Source organism: Catharus ustulatus, chromosome 4 (genome assembly GCF_009819885.2).
Source record: "Catharus ustulatus isolate bCatUst1 chromosome 4, bCatUst1.pri.v2, whole genome shotgun sequence".
In the NCBI taxonomy this organism is placed as follows: Eukaryota; Metazoa; Chordata; class Aves; order Passeriformes; family Turdidae; genus Catharus; species Catharus ustulatus.
This window is the reverse complement of record NC_046224.1, coordinates 73,486,837-73,504,621: the sequence shown is the minus strand read 5'-3', so window position 1 is coordinate 73,504,621 and position 17,785 is coordinate 73,486,837. Positions and strand designations below refer to the sequence as shown.

General features: G+C 42.6%; 1 long non-coding RNA gene across 1 annotated transcript in view; it reads left to right on the top strand.

The window, feature by feature from the left end:
• Window positions 1-14,079, top strand: part of LOC116995712 — a 78,153-nt gene extending 64,074 nt beyond the window's left edge. The window contains exons 11-13 of the long non-coding RNA XR_004417771.1: window positions 5,916-5,998; window positions 13,340-13,412; window positions 13,830-14,079. This is a non-coding gene — a long non-coding RNA (uncharacterized LOC116995712). The remainder of the gene's footprint in view (window positions 1-5,915; window positions 5,999-13,339; window positions 13,413-13,829) is intronic.
• Window positions 14,080-17,785: the final 3,706 nt, after the last annotated feature.

Below are 17,785 nucleotides of genomic sequence, written 5' to 3'. Positions count from 1 at the left end.
TAAATATACTAAAAAATTGCAACATTCACATGAATGTAGAGAAAGGATCAGTGAAGGGTGTATGTATAAATTGCTTCTAGCAAACGCAAAGGGGAACCTTGCCTATCTGATGTTTCTACATCATGTTAAATTCACTATTCTGTAGGAATCAACAGAAGAAAAAGTGAAAAGAGAAATGCAGGTAAAATACTTATTATAATAGTTTGGGAACAACAAGGCACAGAACTATAATTACTGTATTCTCAGTTCAATGAAAAAAGTACAAGGTAGCTTTTTCCCAAGATTTTAATAATTTTACAGATGTTGAAAAGTGTTTTTGAAATAGCTTTCAAGCTATTTTGTCTTCCTGCTAATTTAATTTTTCAATTGCTCAGTATGCAGTTTGATGGATATATATTTATGTACAGTAATTTCACGACTATAAGGCGCACCCTTTTGACTAAAATTTTCCCCAGAACCCGGAAGTGCGCCTTATAGTCCGGCGCGCCTTATATAATGGACAAAGTTGCGAAATTTGCCAAACCGGAAGTGCAAGCCCACAACAGTCCCGAGCTGAGCAGAGCCTGTCGGGCAGCGGCTTCGGGGCTGCGCCGGTGTGGGGGAAAAGCCTGGGGGTGCGCGGGGCTCCCGGAGCTGCACAGGGCTGCTGGAGCGCCGGCGTGGCGTGGAGAGGGAGGGAGTGGGCTGCGGCAGAAGCCGCGAGCCCCGGCCGCTGCAAGCCACTGCGAGCCCTGGCTGCTCTGAGCCGCGCCCAATCCAAGCCACCGCTAGCCCTGACCATTCCGAGCTGCTGCAATCCCCGGCCACTCCAAGCAGCCGTGAGCCCCGGCCACTCCAATCCGCCCCAAACCACCACTGCCCTGAGCCCCGCCTCAGCAGCTGGCGCCAGGGGCGGGCGGTAGTGCCAGGCCCCACGTACGGGGACGGCACTTGGGGCTGCATTTAATGGCTGTGCCAATCTGTGAAAAATGTTTGCAAATTGAGCACCTACCAGTAAACTCCACAATCGCAGGATTCCATTACTAATTAATTACTTTGTTGCGCGCGGCACGGATCTTCGCGGCAAAAAAAATGTGCGCCTTATAGTCCGGTGCGCCTTATATAATGTACAAAGTTGCGAAATTTGCCGACTCCCGGAGGTGTGCCTTATAGTCCGGTGCGCCTTATGGTCATGAAATTACTATAGGTGTGTGCCTGTATAGTATGGGAAAAATATTAAACTAATACCCATGTCTTTGGTTACATTGTTGGGATATGTTGTAGATAGATTCTGCTAATTTTGATTCTGCCCAGGAGAATGCCCCATTGCTTCCTTTATTAGCTACTGGATTACATAAAAGCTGATACAGATGGTGCTGAATTCCCAAGGGGATTTTTCTCCATTCTTCACTTAAAAGAAAAAAAATAAAGTTCAGTTTTCCACCACAAAGAAATGAGATTCATATAAGCAAAGAATAAATTAGAGATTACAGTAATTTCACTAATATAAGCCGCACCAATTTGACCAAAATTTTGGTGGAAACCCAGAAGTGCGGCCAATATTCCAGGGCGGCTAATACATTAACAAAATTCTAAAAGCTGCCAACACGGAAGTGAGAGCCCGCGGCAGCCCCAAGCCAAGCTGGAGCCCGGCCGGCCCCGGCAGAGGTGGGAAAGCCTGGCAGAGGCGGGGCCAGCAGTGTGGGGGGCGGGCGGCTGAGCCTGAACCAGCAGGGCGGGGCAGGGGGGCGGCAGAGCCCAGGCCAGCAGGGCGGGGGAGCCCGGGAGAACTGGGGCTAGCAGTGCAGGGGAGCATGGCAGAAGCAGGAAGGCTGACGGGTGGGGCTGCCTGGCAGCGGGGGAAGCCCAGCAGAATCGGGGCCAGCAGCGTGGGGGAGCCCGGCGGTGCGGGGGCCTGCAGTGCCGGCCAGGGCGAGGAAACGCGGCGGTGGTGCAGACGGGAGGGGGCAGCCGGCGAGCCTGGTGGCGGAGGCAGCCCTGCCGGCCGGGCGAGCGAACGTGGCGCGGGGCGGCCGGCGAGCCCGGCGGCGGCAGCAGCCCTGCTGGCAGGGCTAGCAAACACGGCGCGGGGCGGCCAGCGAGCCCGGCGGCGGCGGCGGCAGCCCTGCCGGCTGGGCGAGCGAACGCGGCACGGGGCGGTGCTGACGGGAGAGGGGGGCCAGCGAGCCCGGCGGCGGCGGCAGCCCTGCCGGCAGGGCGAGCGAACGCGGCGCGGGGCGGTGCTGACGGGAGAGGGGGGCCAGCGAGCCCGGTGGCGGCGGCAGCACCACCCGGCCAGCCCCGCCGAGCCGTGGCACTGAGCTGGGCCACCCGGCCCCATCGGCAACCATGAGCGGGCCGAGCCTGCCTGGCCCCGCCCCGAGCCAGTAAACCCCGCTATGCCGCGATCCTGTTACTAATTGGCCAATTTGTGAAAGCTGCGCACGGATTCTCGCGACGAACGAAAGTGCGGCTAATATTCGGGGTGCGGCTTATCTATTGACAAAGACAGCAACATTGTCGAGGCACCGGAAGTGCGGCTTATAATCCGTGCGGCTTGTATTCGTGAAACTACTGTACTTTGAAAAATAGGAACTTTTTCTATTATTTCTGGATGTGCTGAAATAATCTAGAACAGGTGAATGGGAAAATGAGAGAATGATTGGAAATCTAGAATACAGGAAATGGGGGAATGTATTATCTGATTTTTAAACAGGGGAGAATTTCAGATAAAGAAATTCTAGGCCAAATAGATAAGGAGTAATGCTCAACTCACCTGTAAGCAAAGGATGTAAAAGTGATAAGTAACAACTGACAGATACATCGGACTAAGCTGTCAAACCAATCACTTTTCCTTCAATGGCAGGGTAACAGCATTCATAGAGTGAAGTAGTTGTGAGTCACCATCTGATTCTGACATGATTTGAAAGATGTTGCCATAAATAAACCAAGAAAATGCAAAATGGGAAAGTGTTGTATACGTATCCAGTTAGAAAATTGAATTATAAACTAAAAAAAAAAAACAAAAAAAAAAAACCCAAATGAAAACAAAACCAAAAAAACCCCAAAAACAAAACACAAAAAACCCCCCAGTTATAAATATGTTTCTGTTACACTGGAGCAATGCAGAAAAGGAAGAGTCATACTTTGACCTCTCCTGGGTTTGGTATTATTCCCCATTTTTAGTAATGGAAGGTGAAATTGAGCATATTTATTAATGTTTGTGGATTATATGTGGATTATATCCAATTGGGAAAACGCTCAGGCATCTTGGAGATTAGAATTCAAAACAGTTTTAGCAAATTAGAATCATAGTCTGGAAAAATAAGAGGTGGTTTGTTGGGGGTTTGAGGAGTTTTTACTCTTTCCCTCGGTGGAGAAATTTTTCCCATTAGAAACCTGGCTGGGCAACTCCCTGGCTTCTAATTACTCAAGACAAAAGAGAGGGTTGGGGATGGATGGCCATGAGTTGCTTTGTCCTGGCAAGTGACCACCTGCGCTTGCTGGCCTGAACACAGAGGAGAGAGGTTCTTTTTCTCTGTGGTGCGACCAGGCCCTGCTAAAGCTTCCTGCTTCTGAGAACAGCGCTGAGAACCGGGACGCAAACAGTGAGCAGAGTTTTTTCCTTCACCCTTCTCCCACCTGGGACTGCCCTGCCACCTCACCTGCCTGCTCCAGCAGCTACTGTGACTGAGGCCACCCTGCTCCACTGGGACTGTGAGGAGGAGGAGAGTGTCTGACTGGAAAAAAGACTGAGACTGAGTTTCTTTCTGTTTTGTCACTGATTTTTCATAGCTGATGTTGTTCTTGTTTTGTCTTGTAGATTTATCAGTAAAGAACTGTTATTCCTAAACCCATACTTTTTTTTTGCCTGAGAGTCCCTTAATTTCCAAATTATAGTAAACTGGGAGGGAGGGGATTTTTCACTCTCCATTTTGGAAAAAAAGCTCTTGCCTTCTTCCTGGCAATACTGTCCTCTAAACCAGGACATGGTTAAATAATGAACAGGCCAAGCAGCTATACTTAATTTTATTCTCTGACCAAACTCATGACTTCTGCACAAATATGAGATGAGGGAGGGCACAGTAGGTTTGCCAGAAATTATTTTGGGTTTATAAGGGAAAATAATCCGTACATAAATTAATCATTTAACCACTTGTACCACCATGTATAAAAAGAAGCATCACATATAAATCCCAGCAAGTAATATTTTCAATTTTCTGGTAAAGCCCTCAGCTCTGATCTCCTGTTCAAGTTACTACATTTTAAGAGAGATGTGAAGAAAGCAGGAGCAGTCCACAGGAAGATGACAAATATGATCAAAGATATCTAGAAAAATGTTTTACAAGCAAATTCGAGAGGACTGGGCTTGTTTAGTCTGAAGATCAGAAAACTGAGGGGAGATGTAATAGCAGTCTTCAAATTAGTTGATTCATGTGAAGTGAATGGCAGTAAGTGAACTTCTATTTACAGTGAAAATAGAAGGGGGAGGATGCTGTGGGGTGTTACATGGAATATCAGAGTCCCTTTCTGACTGATTTTCCATCTCAGAAGGAGGAAAGAATTTCCTCCCCCTTTTTACCTCTGTCTTTCTAAATTAAAATTATTCCATAGATTTAACTCCCTGAGCCTAAATCGGTATTTAGGCAAATGCTAAATGTAAGAATTCTTTTTTTAAAGGCAGTCTGGTCTCTGTTCATTAGGGATTTAAGCATATGGCTAAATTTAAGCCATTCAAATACTTGAACTTTGCAAGTGATTGAAGTTGGGTGCTGTTTGTTACATGTATCTGTAATTAATCTGAGTTTAGACTAATGTGTATGTACTTTGCCAGCTTAGTTCCTCTATCACTTAGAAATTTATACATATTTAAATTGAAATTTGATGCTGATGAACCAAGGTCTCAAATTTCTGAATATCTGTGTTACAGACCTTCATTTCTTGCTCTCTTTCCCTTGCTGGCTGGGGGTCTATACATCAAGAATTTGTGTTCTGACCTTATAGTTTGAAAGGTATTGAGTACTTTAGCCTCCAGTATTGAAATCTTTGGATGTCTGCTGCTGACTCAGATGGAAGCAAGGTTAAGCCTGTAAATAGTAACATTATTGAAAATCACTTTTTAAACTGCAATTTCCTAACAGCCAGGCTGGTTTTATCCAACCTGTCCCCTAAAATCCTGCATGAGGGCTTGTACACCCTCACAGCCATTAACACAGGATTGGAAAAGCAGTCAGCCCTGCTTGCCCACACTTGGGGAGGACACTCCTGAGCATGTAGCTATTGAAATAGTAATTTCTCTGTTACTCTGCATTCTGGGAAGGGACTGCAGACCTTCATTTGCACTGCACACCTGTGGGATGGCACAGCTGCTGGGATTTCTGTGAAAAACCCCACAGATATGTCACTGCTGTTAATCCATTCCTCCCTCAATGAGAAGGTGCTGTAAAAGGATCACTGCATTCCAGGCGTTGGGAAATGTGATCTGATTTGAATCTAGGCATTCTGATTTGAATAGGAATATCTGATCCTGCACAGCTACAGACAGGCTGATGGCCAAAAGGTAGCATCTGACCATAGATCATGAGGAGTTAAACCGTGCAAGTTGGGTGCATGAGGCTGCTCTTAGCTCCATAAATCCCTTTTGCTAGTCAATCCCAAAGAGAACTGAGTAAAAGTTTCTTGAAAGCCACTTAACACTTCTAATGGATATATTTTTTTTAATCTTTTGCTTAGTAAAACCTAATTCTAAATTACTACATATATTAAATTATAAGAGTGGGCTAAAATCTCGGTCTCTACTTTGAGGTAAAAGATATTTTTTCCATAAAAAAGTCTGTAAACAAATAATATAATAATGCCTTCTTACTTCATTTTATTTTATTTTTATGTAAGTGTCTTTCTAATATTAATTCAAAATATTTTTGTTCTTTTCCCAGCTGAGGACTCTTTTTAAGCAAAAGCACGCTGTGATGCTGTCAAAGTAACATAACATGGAACCTGACCATGGCATAAAACCACAGTATGTATTCATCAACTGGTAGAAATTGTTGCTCTTTGCCTTTTAAGCAAAATCAGCTTTGCTGCTACAAACCAATAAAGTGATGAAAAATTGTCAGATCCTGATGTGATATGACTCAGCTTTGCTTCAGCTTTTTCACAAGAGTTACTGCAGTTTGTACCTTCTGCAGTCAGTAACAACTATGGGAAACTACTTTTAAGAAGCTCTGGTCTGCTGAATGTAATGTTTTTGTACAAAGACTCGTGCTATATACACAAAACCACTTGAAATGGACCCAAAAAAATACGAAAAAGTCTCTCCCAGACTCTATAGCTGTCAAAGTAAATTGTGCAGTGTAAGGCTCAGGTGAAATCCTGGCTCTTGGGTTCCACCTGCCTGCAGTTGCCCAGCCCAAATAACTACCTGAAAGTGTTACCTGTAACTTTTGGGAGCAGCAGGGAGTGCAGGAAACATTTTGGTGATGTGTTGTGGAGAATCAAAGGATGAAATGAACACCTCAGCATGATGTCTGAGGATCTACAGTGAGCTCACCAGTGCTTCCTCTGCTCACCACTTCTGTGTGATGTTCTTTTCACACAGAACAACATAGAATAATCATAATAAGGGCTTTTGGGGAAACTATTTGCAAACAGATCTGCTCCACTTTTATTTTGGTCTTATTGTGCAGAGTTTTCCTCACTGGAGCAGGTGATTCTGTTGGGAAAGAAAATTAGTTTTATTTTTGCTTTGTTTGCATTCCTTCTCTTTAAAGAAATTCCTGTTAATTGTACTTGATGTCCCATTCTCTCATCTAGTAAAACAGCTGCAGTCTGGAACAGAACATCAGTAAATTCAAACATAGTTATGAAAAACTGGTGGTAGCATTGCACAGGGGTTTCCTAAGGTATTCCATAATAGAAACAAACATGCTTTTGCAGTTTAGTATTAAGACATACAGCATTTCAGCACTTTCTGTGCTTCCAACAATTAAATACAGTCTACCCTGTGCTGGGCTTCAGGAGGAGGAGCACAGTTCTGTTCCCATATGACTCTGTGGAGTATTAAACCTAGTTATTTTATTAAATAAAGGCTCTCTTGGGAAAGCCAACTAAAATTATCATATCCTCTCACACACATAATGTAATTAAGGCCCCTATACAAAAAGGTACTTAAGCACATGCTTTACTTTAAGCACAAAGGTAGAGTCTTGATTCAATCAGGATTACTACTGGGTTTAAAATTAAGTGCATGCCTAAGTGCTTTGTACTGAGGTTCCTATCACCAGAATAGCCAGAGAGCTACCAGCAGATAAGTTCTGCCTTGTTATCCAGAAATAAAATGGATGAGCTAACACACTTTCACCCCTCCAGTTACTCTCAATACCTACTCAGAACTTTCTGCACAGCAAAACCTGCAGGAGCTCTGAGGTCTCACCTCCATCAAAATAAAACAAAGCAAACAAAAAAAAAAGACATTGTTGGTTTTCTGTGGGCACCATACCCTTATTTCCTTGGTTTGGGCCTTTGGTTGGAATGTCATTGGTTGAAATGACAAAATTTAAATGACAAAAATGTAATTTAAATTATACTATATGTTGTCATTGATTTTCTTAAATGGCTGTCCTAAATGAACAGTCAGGGGAAGGTGTGAGAATAACTGCTTTGAGAGTGAGCTTCTCAGTACACTTTTTAAAATCTGTTTTGTTTTGTTTTGTTTTGGGATTTTTTTTTTTGTTTTGTTTTGTTGTTTTGTTTTGGTTTTTTTTCCCCATGAGCATTATAGGGTCATCACTGAGCTGTGAGACTGGGAGTGGTAATATCCCCCAAAAGAATTCTGTGTTTACATGCACTTGCAGGTGCAGTGGTGTAGTGTTTCTACTCCAAACTTCATTCATATCCTAGAAACAACAGAGAAAAACTCAAATCAGGACCAAAAAAGGTAAAAGGAATGGAGTAGCTTCTCTAAGTTACCCATTTCAGGTTGGAACTGTCCTATTGCCAGGATAATATTACCTACAGTGTAACACTGGCATCCTCAGCCCTGCTTTTATCCTCCTGCAGCACAGCAGAAGATACACACCTATGCTCTCCTACAAGAGACAGAGAAAGATGCGCTAATCTTCTGAAGTTCTTGTGCTTGTGGCAGGCCCAGCCTTCCTTTGATTGCTTTGACAAATTCAGGAAAATTAACTAACACAAAATGTTAAATTCCTTAGTAAGTTTATTTTATTTTCACTGTTTTTTAAACAGTTCAAAGTGCACCTGCTGAAATAAGAGGGGAGAGGGCAGAAAGACCAACACACTGTGGCTGCCCTTTGCTGCAAAGGAAAATTCTGGAGACTGAGTCAACATTAGCTAGATAATGCTTTCTATATTTTATTAAAAATATAAATATGTTTATACATGCTATTTATATTTACTGTCAAATGCCATGAAATGCCTGTAATGCAGGCAACACTCTTTCCCTGACCACACCTGTGAGTGTCTGAAGTGTACTGGAAGTTTTGCCATTTCTGGTCATTCTCTGGTGGGTTCTAGAAATTTTTGTCTGCTCACATTTGTATCAGCTCAAATCTCCTGATGCTGGTGAGCCAGGGAGGCTGCTGCTCATGTTTCACTCTCCCTTTGGACAAATCTTTGTTCGGGCTGCTAGAATCCCAAATTGCCAAGCACTAATTTCACATAGAAAACGTTGAACAACCAGCCACGTTATCTTTTGTGCCTTTGCATCCACCTGCTTCTTCCCCCTGTACTCCTCCTTTCAGTCCTAAATGGATCTTTTCCTCTGCTGGCTGTCAAACATGTCTTATACTTCAACCGCAGGAGAAAATCCCTTAAGCCACGATGCCACATGTTCAGTGCAATCAAAAGGAGTTTGGCTTGTGTTAATCTAGGTGTGCTGGATCCTATGCACTTGGGAGGAGTGTGTGCATGTGCCATATTGAGGAACCATACATTACTTATCTCTGAGCTGGAGCACAGAGAAATAAACAACCATATGGCAAATAAACTTCATTTTTTATGACTTTGCTTTATTTGTTTCAAAATAGCACAGCGCCACAAATCCAGAATATTAACAATGCTCCATCTGGAGAGTGGAAGGTTTTGCTGCCTTGCCATCTCAGTATTTTAGCTCTCCTGAAAAAGTTAAGTTGCTCTCCCTGCCTCTCTGCCTTGCACCTCAGGGATTTGCCATAGCCAGGGGGGTCAGTGGGAACAGAACATCTTTGTTTTGTCTTTGCTGGGCCCATTAAAGACCCAGATGCACAATGCAAAACTTCTGGTATGAAATAAAGGGGGTGAGTTAAACCTACAGTTTAATGATGTCCCTACTCCATGATTTCCCTTCATTTTAAAAGAGAATGGGATAATTTCTGGTTCTGTCACTCTTTGGCTGAAAGGAATGTTGGGCAAAGTCAGTGACCAGATCTATGTCTCTGTTATTCCAGCATAACATGGAGATAATTCATACTACTGTAAATAAACAGTAACTATTATTATGGTATGCAACTATCATTTGCCACAATATCAAATTATTCCTATATCCCTGCATTTCCTATATCAAAATGCATATATATAGCTATATAACCAGACCTCCAAGGAACCCATATGTATAATTTAACAATTTCTGGGCTACCATTCACTTTTCTACTGCTTCTTTCCATATCAGAATAACACCTAAATCATTTAAATTAAACTACTCTTAGACTAAATTTGTAACATTATCGTTATATGTATTTACATGTGCCCATATTTTTAGAGTCTTTCAGTCTTTTCACCCACTTCATTCCTCAAGCAACCAGAGGTGTGATTGAGTACGTTAAAAACTTCTACAGTTGTGAACAATGCAGTTCTAATTATAGGGAAGTCACTGTAGTCAATCTCTCAGCAGTTCTAATTATAAGACATCATCAGGTTAAATTAATAAATAATGAAAGTTAATTTAGAAGAACTTCTGCAAAAATGTAAATGACATTTTTACATACAAGTAGAATTTGTAGTTAAAGTGAAAAACGTCATACAATAACTCCATAGTTGCATGCACAAGTCTGTGAATTCTTTCCTTTGATCTTCTCCCTCAGATGTACTGGCAGATCATGTAGGCTGTCAAATGGACATGCTAATTATGCATTTACAAAACTTTCTGTGCTTAGTAACAGATCTAAACTCAAATCAAACCGTACCGCAATCTCTTTGAGGCATGGACAGAAGTGCTTTGTCCTTTGCCTGTGCACTTGTTCTTCCTGGTCACCTCTCGACCATTTCACTTTTCTCCATTTTAAGACCTGTGTACCTTAATCATACAAAAGAGATTTAAAGTCTTCTAATGGTGAAAGCAGACCATTACAGTATAAAAATTATTATTGTCCACCTCCCATAAAAGCTTTGATGGTTTTTTCTATTCTTGACTTGTACTCTCCCAAAAAATCAACATGTATTGTTTTATTTTCTGTCTCTGTAATGCTTTTATGAAAGACAAAATGCCTAATATACAAAGTTCTCTGATGTGTGATTAATTTTTTATTTCATTTTTTTAAATGGAATTTTCCTCCTACTAGATAGATTCCTGAATCCAGACTCAAGAAGGGAAATTTAAGGTGTTATTAATCTAGGGAATCTGCAATATTTCCTCTCAAACTTCATTTTCACAAGTTCTTGTATTTATTTAGTGTCTCTCAAACCAAGTATTCACTTCTCAAACTTCTGGTGAAATGGGCAAAATAGGTCCCTATTTGTGTTGAATAGGAGTCTTGACTTTGATTTCACACAAACATAAAAAAAAAAATCATTTCACTTATAAGGGACACAAGATGTCAAGCTACAAAAATTCCTTAACTTCAATTTACTGCAGCTTTTCCTGGGATCCATACTGATACCATTAGAGCTGTCAGCAGCACAGGATATGAGCTTGGGGTTGATCACCGCCTCAGAAGTGTACAATGGTTTAATATTCAAAGCATTAAATGAGAGGAATTTTTTTCTTATTTTTCTTCTTAGAAATTATGAGACGAATAAGGGTGAAACAATGGGCAAAAAAAATTTGAAGTATATACTTGTCTTTCTCACTTAGCAATGGACTGTCTTCAAAAACAGGTGTCTGTCAGATTACTTTTTCTGAATGTGCTGCTTTTTGTGCCTGAGAATTCCCATGCTAATGAAATGGAGTAGCCATGAGGAAATAAGTGCATTTATCTTCATCTCAATTTTATCTCCTCTTGTGTATTCCTAAAGCTCAGCATCTTAAACCATGACAGTCAGACTATACAAGTGTTCACTGCTGTTGTCAGCTCCGTCACCACGGTGGGATCAAAGCGGCTTTTAGCACCATATAAACACTTCCTGTTCTAACATCTTTTACAGAGAGACAAAACAGGCTCCAGCACCAGCCTGACTTGGCTCTGCCAGGGCCTTCCCTCCTAAAGTCAGCACTGGTGTCTCCTAGAGGAATTTTTTTTTTTTCAGCAAGCACCTTTTTGATTCCCTCAGTGCCATGTCACCTCTCCTTTTGTTCTTACCAGTCCAGCTCCTTCCAGAATAGGACATTAAATTTAAGGACTTGATGAACTCATTGGAAAATCTCTTTTCCCAGTTTGGAAAATAGGTGACCTCAAATAGCAGCAGTTGGAAAAGAAAAGTAGAGAAACAAATTTTTTACTTATGTTTTCCTAAACAATTCCACGATTTCCATGGGACCTAATTTAGAGTTCCTTAGTATTTTGAACTGACTCTAGTAAACAGCCAGCAATAAAAAATTCATTAATCACATACACTCGTAATTTGCACTAAAGGTGAAGGATGCCTGACTGACTCATTGAAAATTAACTGCAAGATTATCAAAAAATTTGCTGGGTCTAAATATTAATACATAAACCAGGATGGGGATGAGATGGAAGAGGAGGCAGAGGATGGCAAAAATATATTTTCTTGAATAAGTTATTATTGTTATAACTTTAATGTTAATTTTAATTTTTACTTGTATTTTTATTTTCATTTTCATTTTTTATTGGTATTGTTATTATTTATTATTACATACTTTCATACTCAGATTTTCAGGACTTCAGCCCAGTCATTACAATTGAATCTCCTCTATAGATATAGACATGTATTAAGACATTTTTCACGTGTCCATAGAGCTGTTGAGTGTTTTCAAGATCAGGGACTTCATGAGAGATTTGAATTCTACCTGTTCAAGTATGATTTCTTTTTTAATAGCCTGACTTTCAGAATCATCCTGAAGGATTTCTTTCAGTCATAAATGTAGGTTTCTGAAGGTTAAGGCTGTTAGGGCTGTACTCTTTTAATCAGTTTTATTGAAGACAAAAATAGACCAAACACAGTGCAACACAACAAGAATTTGGTCCCAGCTTGCCAGCAGTCAACACTTTTAGACCACAATTATTTTTCATTTAATTAATTGCCTGAGATTTAAAAATAGGTTCATTTTATAGAAGACTGAAAAGTTAACAGTAAATTAAAACAAAATTTAAATTTTGTAATTTAGTTTAATTCTCCCTTACTGCTTGGAATAATTTTACATTTCTCTTGCCTACACTGAATTCAAATTAATATTAATATCTGCTTCTTTGAAAGTTTTACAGAATTACTTTAATACACATTAGGTATCAGGGGCACGTACTTTTTTTTTTCTTTTGATCTAATAATCATTGAAGATTAAAGCAGTGACAGCAAATGGTAACATAGGTGTTAATTTATTTCTGGAGTGTGTGTGAAGGTATCTACACATGTATGAAATGTAGCTTATTATCTAAACCTGGCAGGGGGAGCTATTACACTTCAGTAACAATTGTAAGCCCAACTTGCTAGGAATGCAAGCCAGTTAGTCTCCTACTCCTTTGAAAAACCAAAATAGATGGTAAAATCAAGGCAGACAATACCTGAATATGCTTTTCTTACATCATACATCTCCCCTTCATGCCCTTAAAGGAAGCCTGCTCTCTCTGAATGGAAATTCTCATTTGATTTTCAGTCTTGTGGTTCAGCAAAATTAGAAATGTGCTTTCCCACTGTTGGTTATGTGCACACCTGGCCTCAGAGCAGCAGATAAAATCTCCTCTGTAATCTAGTTTTTACATTGCCTGGTTTATTTCATTTGGAATAAACAGCTATAAAGGCCATAAAGTATTTGGAATATTTATTTATGTACAAGGATGTAGATGTATATGAAAATTTAAAAAATGTGAAAGTAATTGGTAAATATTATGTTTTTTCCAAACACTGGGAAAGTTGGAATTTGAACTTTGGGAGCTAGGTCTGCTATGATAATTTTCCCTTGAACAGAAATATCTTGAATGAAGACTTTGCAGGGTGGATCACATTTAACACACATTATTCATTCATGCAGGAATTGGTACTGGACTTCCTACAGAGGTGGAAACCCAGCACAACTTCACTGGTGCCATTTGTTTCTTGTGAGGGTAAGTGAAAGTCCCAGATAGAAAAAAAATTGTATCCTTGACTTCTGTTTCTCATATTTTAAACCTTTTGTTTTAAAGAGGGATTCAAACAACATCAGAAATGAGAATTGTTCACTGGGTGAGGGGACACCCTGTTCATTAGGAGAATTCACACTTCTTCACTCTAGAAGCATAACCACAATTATTATCCAGATTCAGATTGGCCCTTCCAGGAGAACTCCATGAAAAACAGAAAATATATGAAGATGTTATTTGTTTATTCTTCTTCCCATGGCCCAATGGCCATCTCCAATCTTTGATTTCTGTATTTTTTTTAACTAGCCAATCTTAGCAAAATTAACAATAACATCAAATTTTGCCTTGTGGCTGCTCACAAATATTATTTTCTTTTTTATAAATCATATTGCTTATGAACAGCACCTGATCAGACTGCCTATTAAATCATAGCCATGGGAGTGGTTTGAAATTTCAAGACTGAGAACTGGAGCACATCCTGTACACGATTTGTCCAGTTGGAGCAGGACGTGGAAAGGACAGCACTGGGAAGCTTTCTCACATGCAAGTGTGTCTGCACAACCTCTTGGGCTACAGAAACATCCTGAGTCCCACATGCATCTCACCTGGCAAGAAAACCATGATATTGGAGCAAATCCTGGGAGCAAATATGGCCTAGAGGTAATTTTTTTCCATTAACTTTCTTTATCTTTTTGTCTGAAGAATTAAACATGGATTTGGTCTGCCTATTCTTTACCTGAGCAGAGCACAGGCAAGCAGCTTTCAAAAAACCTTGATAGCAGACAGCTTGGGGAGAGAAAGAAAGAAAAGAAGGAAGGAAAGAAAGGGAGGGAGGGAGGGAGGGAAGGAGGGAAGGAAGGAAGGAAGGAGGGAAGGAAGGAAGGAAGGGAGGAAGGGAGGAAGGGAGGAAGGAAGGAAGGAAGGAAGGAAGGAAGGAAGGAAGGAAGGAAGGAAGGAAGGAAGGAAGGAAGGAAGGAAGGAAGGAAGGAAGGAAGGAAACAACCCCAAAAAACCACAATGGCTTACTAGCAGCTCCACAGGTGCTATTAACAGCACTCTCACCCTGAGCTTTCTGCTCCAAAGCATTTAGAAGCATTTCCTCAAACTTGAAAAAGTTACTTTTATTTCAGAAGAAAGCAGAGATCAACACCTAATCCCTTGACCACAGGTGTCAGGACTTTAAGAAGAACAACAAATATCACAACAGTCCCAAAGAAAACAGTGAGAGCTGGCATTGCTGCTGTTGCAAATTTGAATTTGTGAACAAAGTTCAGGCTAGCTATTGGTTTCAATCTCATTTTGCATTCAGGGCAGTGTTGATTTTTGAGTACTTCTGTGGTATGACCTAAATGGTTTTTATTCACTAGTCAGGATGATTATACCTTTCCTGCAGGCTGGAGCCTTTGTGCATCTGAACTGAGTTCAGTTTGGTTCCCTGAGACTCAGGCACGAGTTTGTCATTCTCCAGTTATCACAATTATCATTTGTGCACAATAAACCCTGAAAAATCTGTATGGTGCTATATGATAGCTCTACAAAAATGAAAGTCTGACTGCAAATTTGCATTCAGGTAAGACACACAAAATTTAGACTCAGTCTGTTTTCCAACAACTTTGGTTTAAAATAAAGTTGAGCCTGTGCTAATAACGCTAGACCAGGCATCAGGAGAATTTGATGTTATTACCAGTTCCAATATTGGTCCAAGAAGCAAACCTGTAGAAGTCATTTTATTCCTTGGTGTCCAGGTTTAAAGGGACAGTATTACCAGGAAAAGGGAATTCAGGAACTCGCAGGCACAAAAAAGGTATAGGTTGGGAATAACAGTTCTTTACTGAAATATTTATAAGACAAACAAAAACAGCATCAGCTATACGAAAGAAAAAAAAAACAGTGACAGAACAGAATGGAATTCAGTCCCAGTCCCTTTGTCAGTCACCGATGGCTCTCCGATGGAGCAGGGCGGGCGGCTTCTCAGTCGCGGCTGCTGCAGGGGCAGGGGAGGGGCCAGATGGCCTCACCACCCCAGGTGGAAGAAAAGGGTGAGAGGAAGGAAACTCTGCTCACCGTGGGCGTCCCAGTTCCCAGTTGTTCAGAGGAAGCAGAAAGCTTTAGCAGTCCAAATCCAAGAAGCCTGATCCCAACAGGAGAAACGGAACCTCTCTCCTCCAGTTCGGCCGGCGAGCTGTGTGGTTCTCCTACCCCCAGTGTCCTCTTACTTGCGGAACACAAAAGCAGGACTCCACCTTTCCCTAATGGGCCATCATTGCTTCAGCAGTCCTTTATCTCCAGCTCTTAACGGCTAATAGGAGAGCCATCCCGGCTAGCTTAACACAATAATGGGAAAAATTTCTAAACCTCGCCAACCCACAACATTATCCACCCCAAATTTTTTCCATGCTAACATACTACATTAAATTAGAACCTTTAAATTACATACATACATGCAGTTACAGACACAGTATCATAGGTAGTTCACCCCAGAACAAGGTCTCCTTGGGGTATGCATCGGGTTTCTCCATCCTTTTGCATCACCCACCAGGTACAACCTGGTCCTTGAGCAAAAACCACCCCACGGACAGGATTGTCTTTGCTGGAGGCAGAGTTCACCCAAACAGTTTTCCCTAGCATACCTCTCATGTGTATCACTGGAACCTTATCCCCATCTGGTGTTCCCAAGAGCTCAGATTGGGCAGGGCCTGCTCGGTTAGTGGAACCTCGGGTATTCACTAACCATGTGGCCTTTGGTAGATTACTTTCCCAGTTCTTGAAAGTCCCCCCACCCAGTGCCTTCAAGGTGGTTTTAAGCAGGCCATTGCACCGTTCGACCTTCCCAGCTGCAGGTGCATGGTAGGGAATATGGTACACCCACTCAATGCCGTGTTCCCTAGCCCAGCTGTTTATGAGGCTGTTCTTGAAATGAGTCCCGTTGTCTGACTCAATTCTCTCAGGGGTGCCATGTCTCCAAAGGACCTGTTTCTCAAGGCCCAGGATGGTGTTCCGAGCAGTGGCATGAGGCACAGGGTAGGTCTCCAACCATCCGGTGGTGGCTTCCACCATGGTCAGCACGTAGCGCTTGCCTTGGCGGGTCTGAGGCAGTGTGATGTAGTCAATCTGCCAGGCCTCCCCGTACTTATATTTGGACCAACGCCCGCCATACCAGAGGGGCTTCACTCGCTTGGCCTGTTTGATGGCAGCGCACGTATCACAGTCATGGATGACTTGAGAGATACTGTCCATGGTTAGATCCACCCCTCGGTCTCGTGCCCACTTATACGTGGCATCTCTGCCCTGATGACCTGAGGCGTCATGGGCCCATCGAGCCAGGAACAATTCTCCCTTGTGTTGCCAATCCAGGTCTATTTGTGACACCTCTATCTTTGAGGCCTGATCAACCTGCTCGTTGTGTTGGTGTTCCTCATTAGCCCGACTCTTGGGGACATGGGCATCCACATGACGAACTTTCACAGGTAGCTTCTCTACCCGGGTGGCAATGTCTTTCCACTCGTCGGCAGCCCAGATTGGTTTTCCCCTACGTTGCCAGTTTGCCTTTTTCCACCTTTCCAGCCAACCCCACAGAGCATTGGCTACCATCCACGAGTCAGTATAAAGGTAGAGCTTTGGCCACTTTTCTCTTTCAGCAATGTCCAGGGCCAGCTGAACAGCTTTGAGTTCAGCAAATTGACTTGATCCACCTTCTCCTTCAGTAGCTTGTGCAACCTGTCGAGTGGGGCTCCATACGGCTGCTTTCCACTTCCGGTTCATTCCCACGACGCGGCAGGAGCCGTCGGTGAAAAGAGCGTAGCATGTTTCATCTGCTGGCAGTTGGTTATACGGTGGGGCTTCCTCAGCGCGGCTCACTTGTTCTTGCTCCTCATCATCGGCGAGACCAAAATTTTCACCTTCTGGCCAGTTTGTAATTATCTCCAAAATCCCAGGGCGATTTGGGTTTCCGATGCGGGCGCGTTGCGTGATGAGGGCAATCCACTTGCTCCATGTGGCGTCGGTGGCGTGGTGGGTAGAGGGAACCTTTCCTTTGAACATCCACCCCAGCACTGGTAGTCGGGGTGCCAGGAGGAGTTGTGCTTCCGTCCCAATCACCTCTGAGGCAGCTTGGACTCCTTCATAGGCAGCCAAGATCTCCTTCTCTGTGGGAGTGTAGTTGGCTTCAGACCCTCTGTAGCTCCGGCTCCAGAATCCCAGAGGTCGGCCTCGAGTCTCCCCAGGCACCTTCTGCCAAAGGCTCCAGGACAAGCCATGGTTCCCGGCTGCAGAATAAAGCACATTCTTTACCTCTGGTCCCGTCCTGACTGGGCCAAGGGCCACTGCATGAGCGATCTCCTGCTTGATCTGGGCAAAGG